This window comes from Psammomys obesus, unplaced genomic scaffold, assembly GCF_907164565.1.
Source record: "Psammomys obesus unplaced genomic scaffold, mPsaObe1.curated_primary_1811, whole genome shotgun sequence".
Classification (NCBI taxonomy): domain Eukaryota; kingdom Metazoa; phylum Chordata; class Mammalia; order Rodentia; family Muridae; genus Psammomys; species Psammomys obesus.
This window is the reverse complement of record NW_026596034.1, coordinates 8,887,074-8,901,541: the sequence shown is the minus strand read 5'-3', so window position 1 is coordinate 8,901,541 and position 14,468 is coordinate 8,887,074.

The following is a 14,468-nucleotide window of genomic DNA, read 5'->3' as shown; positions in this document are numbered from 1 at the left end:
TTTGTCCCTTAGTGGTTTCCAAGATGGCAGGACTTGGTGATAGCAAGGTGTGGGAAGGAGAACGCTGGCAGGGGGATAGAACACCATCATTTCAAGCCATCTCCTCCAACCCCGGTGTGTGTGCCAATCTCTCTGTCTCTCCCTCCCTCCTTTCCCTCTTCCTCCTCTCCCTCCAGCTCCCCTTGTCCTCCTTCAGTGCTAGAGATTGAACTTAGAGTCTTGCACACACTGGGAGAGAGCTCCACCATGAAGCTGTATCAGGAGGCTCCGTCCCTTCTCACCACCCAGTCACAGGAACCATATGGAAGGAACCACAGGAAAGGTAGCCCTTGGCTTGGAGCTCATCCTACCTGATAGCTTATACCATAGACATGGATGTGTGATTCTTTCACACACACACAGTTAGCCTATATGTCACCTATTGGAGCTATGTGGATGCACCTACTGACTAGTAGTTCAAGTTTCAAAATGCGGCTTTCGGTGAGACGCTTACTTCATCATTTTGAGCTTGCTTTCCTGGTTTGCAGAATGGAGACAGTGGGTGAGGGATGGGAGGAGATAAAGCGCCTCTATGGTGTGTGCTAGTTTCTCTGTAGCTGTCGCCATTACCTTCCTTAACACCAGGATGGAATACCTGAAGGAAACAACTAAAGTGAAGAAAGATTTCTTTTTTGGCTTGACATTTCAGAGGGTTTCCGTGTGCTTGAGCAGAACATCGTGGCAGAGGGAATGTATGACTGAGATTCAGGCAGTGGGTGATCTTCTCCACCTCCATGTGCTGGAAGCGGAGACTACATATGCTAGGGAAAACGAAAGGAAGGCCTGAGGACCTGCTTGCAGCATTCTTCTCTCACCAGGTTCCCCCAGAGTTCCCACAACCTCTCCAAACAGAACCACTAGCCAGGGAGCAAGCTTTAATGGGTGAGCCTTTGGGGGAGGGGCACACTTGCATTCAAACCATAACAACTAAGCCAGAACCTCATGGTGGATTAAGGAAAATACAATTGGAAATGTATATAGATTCCAAGTTTCCCCTGGGGACGGGGCGGGAAGGGGGTGGCGCTGGCAACATGATGTCTACATTCCTATATGGTAACAATAGCTGGAGATGAATGAGAAAGTTCCCTGCAGCTCCCATCACTCCCACGAAGGGCAGAAGGGCGTGCTGTGAGACCCCCTTATTTACAAGTGTCCTACGGAGTGCTGATGGAGCAGTCTGAGCCTCAGCAATGCTCTGGTTTTGCTTTTTTTGTTTTCAAACGAAGTTAGTGTTTTAGGCACAGTAGCATGTGGGCCACTGACTCCAGGAGCTCATCAGCTCCAGAAGTGGCTCATTAACAGCTAAAGCTGAGGTACTTTCCATCGCTGGTGTTCTGTCTTAGAAGAAGAGTGCACTGCTGACACCACACCACAAACTTCAGAATCCTGTGGACTTTTATAAGATAGCGAATAGGAACTCCTGAACAGGGTTTTATTCCAGAACTTGGAACCCTGTGAGTCTAGTAATATGACTGGGAAGTTGGCCTGCTGGGACTAGTGCTGGTGAGAATGAATGACTGACAGCTGTAATTGATTGGCACCAGTGAGCATGCCAGGGGTACAACTTCGCCGGGGCAGGCTGGCTATCTCCTGCCAATGTCTGCTTGGGTATTGCTGGGAATGCAGGGGATGAGCAATCAGAGAAGACTTTTAATGATCTGTTGACAGAAAGAAGTTAAGAAATGATTGTAATGGGCAGAGCAAGGAAGCAAGGAAGTAGAAGGGAGAAGAAGGGGGTGGGGAGGAAAAGGGGTAAGAAGGATAAAGAAGAACAAGATGGAAAAGACAAGAGGCAGGAGGAGGAGGGATGAAAATAACAACTTGGAGCGTATCTCCAAGGACAGAAGAAGGTTTGGTGCTGTAACAAATAACCCAGTGTCTCGATGACTCAAACAAGTGTTTGCTTCTCCCTCGTGGTATGCACCCATTAAGGGTCAGCAGAGACCTTGGTCCCACATAATCTGTCTGGACTTATTGTCATCAGAAACAGAGTAGAAGGTAAACTGTGCCATGTTTTAGTATCTCACTGGAAGCGACACTTTTCACTCTTATTCGTAGTGTGTTGGAAAATGAAACCACAAGGGAAGACAACCTGAGTGCCTGGGAGTAGCCTGCACATCTATTTCCCTGATGACCCCAGCATTCTGGGTCTAGAGGAGATCTGTTATCAATGGGACTCTCCGGGTTACAAATAATAAAAAGTGAAACTCGGGCTACTTTAATAAACAGAAATACTGACTCCCTCAACCAAAAGTCCAGTGGCAGCCCCTGCAGTCTCCAGGCAGGCAAAGCTTAATGCGAGGAGTCAAACAAAGCCTCTATCTGGTCTCCTTCCATGTTTCAGCTCTGTCCTCATCCCTAGGAACTTCAAACATCACAGTTCCAGGATTCAAGCTCAGCGGGGTACACTGGGTCTATTTCTCTATCATTTTAATAACAGTATTGTAGGGCTGGATTTCCCCAGGCCTGTCTGTGTATTCAAAGCATAGAGTCCCTTGTCCCACCTGGACCCAGAATTGAACTAATGGCATCCAAAGTATATGGATCCAGGGGAGGAGAGAGGTGTTTCCAGGGAGAAATTCATGCTCTAAGATGGAATATGGGTTTTGTTTTGTTTCGTTTTGTTTTGAAGAAAACCAAACCAATAAAACACCCTGTATCCACTGCTCTGCCCTGGTAGTTTTCTATGTTCTGTGGATGTGTTCTTGAGGCTGCCTGTATAAGCCAGAATGTCAGCCTGTGCCTTACACTTTTCCTTTCAATTGGACCAATGGTACCTCACATTATATGCCTATCAGAAAACCATCTCTGGGGATTATCAGGAACCATTAAATGTTTGAGGCAGTGAAAATATATTAACATGTGACCTTAAAACGTATTTGAGACAGAAAAAGAGGAACTTGCATTGATGGCTTAGCGCCACTGCTCTCAGGATGTGCTCCTCACTTCACCAGCCTGAGGTGCAGACATGCAGAAGGCTTCTCTTCATATGCACTTGCCTGGAATGGGTCTCGCGGCCACTGAGCGACAAGGAAAGCTGGCAAAGTGAGCCTCTTGCAGAGGGGCGTGAAATCATCATAACTGGTTCTGATCTAAATTACTTATTCTCTAGGGCTGGGTAATTCTCACCCCAAACAAAATGAGGAATCCCTTAGAAAAGAGGAAGTAAGGAGACAACTGTTGAGTGACTTACAGTCCTGGTGGACCAAGTCAGGGCTCATGGCAGGTTCTCTCAGGTGAGGTCTGGGTCCTCTACTTGAGAGGCCTACAAAGCTGCCTATGACGATCACCTTTAATCCTCACAGGAGTCCTATGTGGCAATAAGTAGCACATTGGCTTTTAAGTGCCCTCTGGAATTAGGAGTGGTGGGGTGCATCTATACATCCATCACCCAGGAGGCTGAAACAGACTGATCATGAGTCCAGGCCCAGCCTGGGCTTCAACATCAAGTCCCTGCCTTGGAAAAAGAAAGATTCTTTACACTGTGCCTGTGTCTCATTCTACGGGTGGAAACGAGTGTCAGAGAACCCAAGGTTGTAATAGTTACTTTCCCTGCGGCTGTGACAAATGCCTGACAAAAAAACAACAATAAATGATGTGTTTATTTTAGCCCAGTTTGAGGCGGAGGAACCAGCCTAGGGGAAAATGAGTGTTTAAGCAATGCAACTCCAATACAAGGTACCAGGAGAAGCCTTGAGACGGGCCTGCCTTGGATCCTGTGGTCAAGTGAATAAAGGGCTTCACAAATGACAGGCAGAAATGCTGAAGGCTTTGCAGCTTGGGTTTGTGTTACTCTGGCACTCTATACCCTCCTATAGCTCCTCCACCTCCCGACTGATGTGGTAGGAACACGGGGGTGAAAGACTTAAAGATGCCCTGGAGACAGAGAATGGCTGTGAGGCTAATGGCACAGTCTGATGGGAGAGGACCGCAGCTCGAAAGAGACAGAGAAAGAGAGAACATTTTGAATAGGGCTCTGTAAGATACCCACTCCTTGTACCCATTCCTTCTCTCAGCATCATCTCATTGATGGTGGCTGCTTGCTTTCAGAGTTAGGTAAGATTTTAAGCTTAGTAAGTTCCTTACTCTACTCTCTTTCTGTCTGAGAGCCAGGATAACAGCCAGTTCATCCTTAAAGTGGCCTGCCACTCTTTCCTGGATTTGTCTCCATGCAGAAAATAACAGCAAGACATTCCCAGACTCTTTTCTTCCTTTGACACCTTCCAAGTAAACCCTTCAGTGGAGCCTTCATTTCTTTATCTGTAAAATGGGGGAGGGGCTGATAACAGCAGCAAGGTTTCCTAAGGTCTCCCTGACATCCTTTGCTGTAATAATTGGCATGTATGAAGTGCTTAATAAGGTAGCTATTATTACAGCTAACAAGATAATTGTTTAGGTAACATCTTTATTCTTGAATGGTGCAATTAGCAGCTTTCAGTAAAAGAATGGGGTTGGAACTCTTGTGTATGGTGTGTTTAACCCTCAGGGTAGACTTGGGACTCATGACTTAGAAATGTCAGGAGATGAAAAGATTTGAGGGAATTCAAAAAGTTATAGATAGTCATTTCCTCCCACTCTGAAGATTGCTAGTGGCAGATAGATAGGGAGCTAGATGGACAGGTAGTAAATCGTAAAATCTAGACATATGCATCCCTTTTGAAGTTCTGAGTGCTATTTCAGAAAGAGAAAGAAAAGGCAGTTCTGCAGACACAAGTCCTTGCTTGTGTGACAGAAGTCCATGGTGTCACCTCTGGGACTTTTCATTATTCAGCTGTTTGGGGCATGAGTGATTGATGTAATTAAAGTTATTGGTAAGGAAAGACTCAGTTACCAAGGAACAGATGAGTCAGCAGGCAGCTAAAGTAATGAAATAACGTTGTAAGGGGTATTTCTTAAGATACGTTTCTCATTTTTCTTTAAACTCAAGACTTATTAAACATGGTAGGTCAGCAAAAAGATGTGAAATAGCAAAGAAGAGGAAGGCAGGCTCTACAGTTTGAAAAAGTCTCAGCCATTTTTCACCCTAAGTAACCATCCCAATTGGGTAGATCCAGTCAACATTTGTTACAAGGCTAGTATTACCTTGTTTCATTAACCACCAAAGGTTGGCACTCTACACACACACACACACACACACACACACACACACACACACACACTGACACCAGTCCCTTAAAAGAAGCCAGAGGATTTGAGAGTCAGTTTGAAGGTTGTGTGGGGAAAGGAAGGTATCTTTGCTTCTCCTGGAGGCTGGACAAGGATGGAGAAAAAGCTGACCTGGAATCGAGGAGGGTGTTTATGTTGGGAACATTTTGAAGTTGCCTGTGGTTGTTAAGCTGGAGATGCATGTTCAGGAGTTGGGTGTGTGGCTTAAAGCATGAAGGTTATGCATGCTTAATCAGGTGTGGCAGTAACACCATTGGAAGGCATGACTTTCTTGCAAGCTGGAGAGTGGAAGGTGTACCTGGTCACCCATGCAGGGAGGAAAAGAGAAAGGGGGACAGACGTGAAAGCAGTGACTTAAGTGACCTTACACTTTGGTACCCAAGTCCCTTCACTTGGGAACATAATTAAGGTCTCTGCGTCCGTGCAGTGGTTGCAGGGAAGAGGAAATGGAAGACCTCCTTGTGAGCAGTTAGATATAGGGACTGTGGGGATGCTTGTAGGCAGAGCCTCTTGGAAGGATCCATTCTGGGGTTCCCAGAACCACCAACCCCACTACTTCATACTTTTTTCTCAGAGATGAAGATCTAGCTCCTGTTTTCCCCTCTGCTGTAAAAGGCTGAATAGGCCAAGACCTCTTACCTCTATAGGGTGATTCCAGACAACGAAATGGAGTGACATCACAGACCAAAGAACCGGACAGACTCAGGCTCCTTTTATGCAGACTGTAAGTGTTCTTCTGTCCAGTCCTGCATCCCCCAGAAGCTCATTCTGGGATGAGGTTGGGAGTGTAGGGTATTATTAAGAAAGTACTCCCAGGGGCTAGATAGGTTGCTCAGTGGTTAAGAGCACTGGCTGCCCTTCCACAGCACCCAGGTCCAATTCACTGCTCTTCCATGATGGCTCCCACTGTCTGTAACTCCAGTTCCAGGGGATCCGAAGCCCCTTTTCTGGCTTCCATGGGCAATAGGAATGTAAGTGGTCTGCAAAGAGTGACACAAACAAAGTAGTCATACACATTTTGAAAAAAAAATTAAAAAGCAAAGCAGAAAGAAAAGTGAGGGAAAGAAGGAAAAAAAACTCTCTAAGAGCTGGTGAGGGATAGAGGCAGCAGGTCAGAAAAACAGACATCTGTCCTTGCTCTCCTGACTACAGGCTGTGGGGTGTCAATAGGCAGCTTCACTTCTCAGGACCTCAGTTTCCACATCTGTCAGAGAAGCTGGAACTCTTTCCCAAAGTGTGGCAACAATACACCTGGTGGGCTGCTACAGTGGCAGCTTTCTGGAGGCTGAGGCAGGAGGATCTCGTGAATCCAGGAGTTCCCTGTCAGCCTGGGCAACAGAGACAGCCTTATCTCAAGCTGAAAGAGAAGGGAAAGGAAGCTCAGGGATAGAACATTTGTCTAGAATCTGGAAAAACCTGGGCACTGCACACACACACACACACACACACACACACACACACACAGACTGACAGCAGACACACACACACACAGATGCACACACATAAACACCTGCACAAACAGGCATTCACACAAAGAGAGAGATACACATGCTGACACACACACAGTGAGAAAAACAGACATGCACAGACAAGCACACAAATATATACATACAACACACACAAACACACAGACAGACACAGATTCACAAACACATGCATACAGCACACAAAAACATGCATAGACGCACAGAGAAATGCACATACAGACTCACACAAAGACAGACAAACAGACACACACAAACACACATATAAACACACAGAGAGACAGACACAGACACACACAGATGCACACACAAACTCTCATATACAAACATATCATAAGATGATTCATGTATTCTCAAAAGATACCTACATAACAGTGAAGAAAACATTCAAAGCAGAAGAAATAGGAATTTCCATAGACCCTGAAAGACATTGGGAGGGAGGAAGGAAGTTCATATGGATTTCTTTTTTTTTTCACTGTCCTCTGCACCTATCACAGTAGCCGTAAGAACATTACTCTCAAAATTAGTACATGGTACTAAATTTGCAGCCGTTTGCATAAATAACACCAGTCCCAACAGTGAGCAGCCATGCCATAGATCTAGAAGGTGGAGGTGGAGCTGAAATCAGCTTTGAGGAGATTTGAACCAAGGAAAGGCTAACCTTGAACCCTGAAGAACTTTCTCAGACGGCCCTGCTACCTGCACCTTTACCAAACTGAAAGGGGGGTGGTGGTTAAGAAAGATCAAATAAGAACGGAAGAGAGAGCAGAGCATAAACTAACTGAGCACCAGCATCTGTCTCTCTCTGCTTCCTGATCTTCCCTGATGTAATCAAGCAGTGCCATGCCCCTACTGCCACAGCCAAAGGGTGCTCCTGGTGGTATGCCTTTCTCCTCCCTGGTGGACTCTATCTCTGCAAACCATAAAGTAAAATAAATCCTTTGAAAGAAAGGAAGAAAGCATGTAGATAGGAAAAGTAACTTCATCCACTAAAATCAAGCAAGCCTACTAATTATCTTCCACATTCTTCACAGGAGCAGAGGGGTGGCAGTTATTCAAATGAGCCTTTTTCTCTGAGCTGCTGAGCATCAGCTCATGGGGTCCATAAATTGGTCCTCAGCTGCACACACTAGTATTTGGAAAGAGTCTCCCATCACCGCAGGGTCTGGATTCACTCAATACAAACACAGGGCAAACAAAACAAACAGCAACAACAAAAACTCTTGTGGTTTGGATCTCAAAAGAAAAGTCTTAGAAAGATCTGGGTGATGAGTCTGAGGTCAAACTCTGTTAGCTGAGAAGGTGTTTGGGGACATTTTGGAACCATGAAGGTATTTAGAATCTAGGGCCGATAGATGCCTGAATCTGCTTGAAAGATGTTAAGACATTGTTCCTAAGGGCCTGCCAGTTCCCTTGAGGACAAAGGACTGATAATTTGCAGAATAAAACAAATCCCCAAGCTGATGACCATATATATATATATATATGTGTGTGTGTGTGTGTGTGTGTGTGTGTGTGTGTGTGTGTGTGTGTGTATGTATGTATATATCTCACAGAAGTCAAGAATGGCGATGAGAAAAAGCAGTCAAGCTGAGATGTGAAAATAAGAAATGTAAAACAAATGCCCCAAAGACTGGTGACTCACAGCCTGACCAGCTCAGACCTCTGTTTGGCGGGGTTCACTCTGTAAGATGATGGGCAAAGGAATATTAATTTTTTTTGCCTTCTGCTTTGTGAGAAAATTGTAGGCAGACAGAAGTCATTTCAGACTGGAAAAATGAGCATATCCTGTCAGATAGCAATTACCCAGGGCAGACAACAGCTTGGCAGGGAAACAGCCACAGTCCCTCCTTGTTGTTGAGTCTCTGGGAGAGATGGAGCATTCTGGCTTTTCCCTCATCTGTACTTCACACACGAAGTGTTGAGGAAGCAGCCCTCCCTCTGCCAGCAGCGTTTGAGGGAGGCTAAGATGTTTCCAGGCCCAGCCTAAAAATATCTCCCTTGACAGCCTGTCACAGTGTCTGAGATTCCACCATTATAAATTCATTCCTCTCTGTTAAGGCATTTTGTTTCTGGGAGTTCTCTGTTAAAATACAGATATCCTGAAGAACTTAGCTTGGGTGAGGCAGGGCAGAACTGGAGCCAGGATTAGGAGTTAGAAGACCTGGATGTGGAATTTGCCTCTGCCTATGAACTCACTTCATGATCTGACACATGTTATGCTCTTTTCCCAAACCTCAGATTCTCTCCTGGGACTTGGGGGGAAGGGGGAGTAGGAACAAAAGGAGCATGCTATCATCTGTGGCTTTGGGAGAGGAAGTGCCCACTTCAGAATCCTCCATGGACACAGGCATCTTACCCTGAGCACTTGAGTATTCTGTCACTGGTTTCTCAACATATCCACAAGGGCCATTTGTGGCCCAGTGGCTTGGATGTCCACGTCAAAGAATATCTGCCTTTCGTCTATCAAAAAAAAAAAAAAAAAAAAGAAGAAGAAGAAGAAGAAGAAGAAGAAGAAGAAGAAGAAGAAGAAGAAGAAGAAGAAAAAAAAGAAAAGAAAAGAAAAGCAATTCCTTCTCTTCCTGGGGAAGGAGACTACTTTCTCCCTGACTCTAGCTACCATACTGGTCCAAGGTGTATTGCTCCCTCAGGATTTTCTACTGGCCTCCTAACTTATTCCTGTTTCTACCACCACCCTCCCAGAAGCTCAGCCTGCACGCCGATATGATTATAAATATGAGCTAGGTACTCAAAACCTCCATGCTACCTGTCTTCCATCACAAACACCGGAGATCTCACAGGGCCCACAAGGCCCTATGTAAACTGCTCCTGACTTGAGCCCAAAGGTCTCCCTGAGACCTCCTCCCACCCCAGGAGGTTTACATTTTTCTATTCCTTCTGCTTAGAACTCTTTTTTTTTTTTTCTCCAAATTTCTGCTTGGCAGGCTCCCTAGTATCCTCGGGGGGTGGGGGAGTGTCTTCTCACGTGACCACCTCCTAAGGGTGTTCCCTGGAACCCCTCACTAAAAGGACCCACTCCTTACCCTCTTCCTTTGCCTGTAACCCTTGTCAGTCAAATGCTGTGTGATGTCTTCATGGCTCGCTTGTGGAGCTACTCAAGCCTGACTCTCTGAAGGACAAGGGCAAGGAGGGTAGGACTTTTGTTTTTCTTATGCTGCATCATTAGCCCATACTAGATACTCAGTAGCAGTGGACACAGGGAGGACAGAAGCGTTGAAGTAGATCTGTTAAGAACACCCTGGAGGAGTCGCTGCCAAAGTCTTCCCTCCCTTCTCTTCCAACAAGGTTGATGTTTGGGAGCAAGGGTGGAGTTGCTTCTTTGGAAGTCTGGGACAGACAGTGTGAATGAATGCAAGGAAGGTGGTGAAGGTGGTGAATTCTAAGAAAAGAATCCAAGGTAATCTTAGAAGCCTTGGGGGCTGCAGGTTCTTGACTGAGACCAAGGGGAGTAGCCCAAAGATCCTTGTAGCTGTATCCCAAATGGCAGGTGACTACAGACAAAGGGCTGCCTGGCCAAAGGAGCAAGGAGTTCCTGAAGCCACTGGAGTTGCAGTGAAGATGGAGACGGCTCCTGTTAGTTTTTCCAGGTCGGCCCAGAGGATCCCTGGTAAATGACTGCCCTTCTAGGCTCTTACAGCTTCCCTTCAAGCTCCTGGCCAGGGGAAGCGGAGAGGGAGAGGAGTGCCGAAGATGAGCGGCCATGCTGGCAGGTCCCTGCCTCTGTGTCTTTCCTCTGCCTTCATCCTAGCCCTGAGCTGGTGTCTGCAGGGGACCTGAATCTCTAAGAGAGCACAGCCTTAATAGCTATACCGAGGGGTGCCCTGTGCCTTGCACCTGTATCCCTCTCTCCCTCGAGTGTGGTAGGGGGTATTTCAATCCCTTTTCACCTCTGAGGACATCAGGTTCAGACTGGTTATTGAGCACTTAGGAAGACAGCACTGTGCCATCCCTGCCCAGGAACCCACTCAGGAGCTATGATACATCCGGAATACAGTCTGTACTCACAGCTCCAAGCCATCCCTGGCTCCACAGTCACCTTCGAGTCTCCACCTACCTGTGTACTGCACCAGCCCGAGCCCAGCCCGAGGCTTGAGCATGCTTCCCGCAGGGGGCGATGGCGGGCAGCTAGAACCTGCCCTCCTCTTTCAGAACCCCCGGATTTCACCCCCACTTCTGAATCTGGAGCCCAGGACCACCCACAGGAAGCATCCTGGGTTCAAGAGAAGCAGAGCATCCAAGGCTGGGCACGTGGGGGGAGACCTCGTAGGCACTCCGGAGCCCTGAGGCTGAATCCCAGTTGGGTTGAGCACTGCGGCCAGGCTCCGGGTGTGTGCGAAAGCTCTGAGCCCTTGTTTGATGAGCAGCGGCCAATAAATTCATTAATCATCATTTTATGCCTCATCAAACCCCCTCCAGGCCCCTCCATGGGAGTTACACAAATTAGCCCCTGAAAAGACAGTAATTTCAGTTTAGCGAGGTAAATGCTCCGCGCACACAGCTTTCATGACAAGCCCATCCATCAGCTCGTTGGGACCCAGCGTGGCAGCGACACCGGTGCTGCCCAGCCCGGCCCCTGGAAGCCCAGCTCTCCAGCTCAGCCCAGCTTCTTCTGGGAGCTGGCTCTACTGGGAGAGTGTCTCCTCCCCGGGTTCCCCTCTCCTGTGCACTCATTTTCTTTAGGCTGTTTCTTCGATGCCCGTAGTTCTGAACAGGAGAGAAACTTTTCCAGGAGACAGGAACCCCAAATTGAGAAGCGACCTTGAGGCACACGAGGATCCCCTGGCTCTAAAGATCTAAACTGTTGTCTCAAAGAGAAAAGAGTCATACAGTCCTTTCTCCTAGTAGTTGTCCAGTCTCCTCCGAAACACCTTGAAATTACTATGTCCTGTATTGAGTGCGTACAGTGTCTAGAGGAGAAGTTAATCCAGGGATTCCAGGAGATTCTGAAAGTAACCTCGGGCTCCAAAAGAAGGCCCTGTGGGGGACTGAAGAATGGGGGGAGGGATCCTTCCCTGTCAAGGACCATTCCACCTGCCCCGGGAGGCAGGAATGGTGGTCTGCTCTCCACCCACCGGCATCCACAGCTGGCATCTTTTTCTCAGCACTCTCCACCTGAGATGGAAGAGGTGTCTGAGAGGAAAGGAGGGGGGGGGGAAGAGGAGGAGGAGGAGGGGGAAGAAGAAGAAGAAGAAGAAGAAGAAGAAGAAGAAGAAGAAGAAGAAGAAGAAGAAGAAGAAGAAGAAGAAGAAGAAGGGCTTTCTACCTAATGTGCTTAGCACAGGGCTTGAGGGAGAAAGCAGAGGGGGACACGATCGATGAGGACCCAGCATTTGCAAGAGAGACAGCAGCAGCCCCCTGCCTTCTCATCTTCCTAGCCAGGCCTCACAGAGGGTCCCAGGGGAACGGCACCGGGCTTGGAGGGCCCGTGAAAAGAAGGGCGACAGGGTGGCGCAGGCCTCGCGGCGCGGGCCGTCTTTGCACCAAGGCTGCTGCGGAAGGGCTGCCGAGCTGAGCAACGCGCCGCTCCTTCATTAGCTTCCCCTCCACGCGGCGCTGCATGCCTCGGAAAATAAGTTAGCAAACGGGGAGCCGTTTATCTCTTTTATCTTGGGGCCTGATCCAATTAAATAAGTGCACATTTACATTCGCATCCATCAGGCGGGAGCGCTGAGAGCCTGGGGTTTGCTCGGAGCAAATAAAAGCAGATTTCGCCGGGAAAGTGACGTCTGGGCGCGCTGGGCTCGTTCCGGCGTCAGAAAACAGCGCTGCAGGGTGAGCGGCCTCAGGGAACCCAGGGTTGGGAGCTGCAGCCCCGGCGAGTCGGAAGACCCGGGACAGCCCCGTGGGACAGGCCGGGCAGAGTGGCAGAGCTGTCCCGAAGGGCGAAGGAGTTCTCTTGTGCAATCATCCGGGTCTGCCCGCTGTCGACGGCCCAGGTTTGCGTTTATAGCGAAAACGAAAAGGAGAGCGGGTCTAACCTGGTCACTGAGGCAGACGTGCAGGGTGGGCCTAGGGACCGTGCCCAAGCTTTGGCTGGGGAAAAAGGCGGACGCCCAGGTCCCTTTCGGGTCAGATTTCCATCCCGTTTGAAGAGGCCAGGAACGCTCGGAGCCAGTCTGAGGGCGCGCCCTGCTCTCCCCCTCCTCACCCACCCCTCGCACGTCTGTGTCTGCGCTAGCCACGGTGGGCAGGGCAAGCTTCGCCATTCCTGTCCCAGGAAAGGTACTGTTGGAACGAGAGGGTTCGAAGCAAAACCAGCGGGGAATAAGCTTTCCCTTATTTTGTAGTGTCCACACACGGGCCAGAGCCGTGTTGCGGGGTTAGTGGCCTGGTAGGCTCCTCCCGAAATGGCAAACCACGAATTAAACAAGATTTTGTGCGATTCCTGGCACACGGGCGAGCAAGGACCAACAGAAGCGGAAATGGGATATGCCGGAAACGAAGCGACCCACTCGCCCCAAGCCCACCGTCTGCAGGCTACGCAGGCCCTCCCTCCCCGACCTGAGGGCTATCTGGGAGCCCACGATCCTCGACTGCCTGGCCTGACTCTTGGAACAGCGAATCAGCCAGGACGTGGATCTGTAGAGTTAGAGCTGGTTTAGTCAAGGCCTGCTACCCAACTTCCCAGGGCTTAACTAGGTCACGGAGTCCAGGGCCTAGGCCGCTTGGCTAGTGGAAGCCTCTTGAGGTCGCCCAGCCGCAGCGCAGAGCCGGGCCGGGGCAGGGAGCGTGGGCCTGAGCGGCTCTGGCCCGGCTCCTTCTCGAGGAGAGGCCGGTGGCTCTGGGGGCCAGTAGGCGGCGCCCTTCCTAACCTTCAGGCCCCGGGTTGCTCCGGAGAGTTCAATTCCATTCCTTTCACTTTGGGCGCTTTGAAGCGACCTGCTTCCTAGCTCTGGCCAGCCTGCGGTGGGGGGCAGGTGAGATGGAGACCTGTCTTGGGCTCAAGCAACGTGCACTGCCACCCCAATCTTCTGCGCCCCAAGATTTCGGTAGTAAAGGACCACAACGAGAGGTCTGAAGGTGTTTACAGTAGCAACTCACAGAGGCTCCACATCAGAACTGGAGAATCACCTTTTCCAGGTCCTAGTACCTGGGGGAAGGAGCCCCCTTGCCACTTTTCAAGCCCCCCGAAACTCTCCCCTCGAGATATCACCAGGCTGCTTCTTTTTTGACTACTAAATCCCTTCAACTGATTTGGCCGGCCCAAAGGGGCAAGGGAGAAGTCCCTGGCCCCGGGAGACTGCCGGCAGGGAACCCCAAGGAAAAATTTCTCGCCCCGCTGGGGATTTGACTCCTTTTAGACCCCTAAGGGCCAAGCTAGGGCTGCTGAAGGGGAGGGGGTCCCCAAGACTGGCCTAGCCCGGATCAGGTGCTTGACACCAGCACAGCTCAGCCCCGAGGTATTTTAGAGATATTTCAGGCACCGTCCCCCGCCTCTTCCGTTCCCGGATCCTAGCGTGAGTACGAACCCCGACCCCAGCACTGACAAGAAGCGCTCCGCGCCCACGCCCCCAAGATAAGAGGAGTCATCCTGGAGGCCCAGGAACGCGGGACCCGCAGCCACTCCTGGGATTAACCGCAGGTGTGATTCTCTGCACGTCCGTAACTCGGAACTGTCCCGGCAGGCCACCTCCAAATTAGGCCAAATCTCCGGGAACCAGAAAAAGCCCTGGCTGCCGCAGGCCAGCTCTGCGCGAAAGAGGAGCCCGGATTTCCGCGGGAGCGCGTGCGGCGGTCGAAGGAGGCGCCGGGAACCAC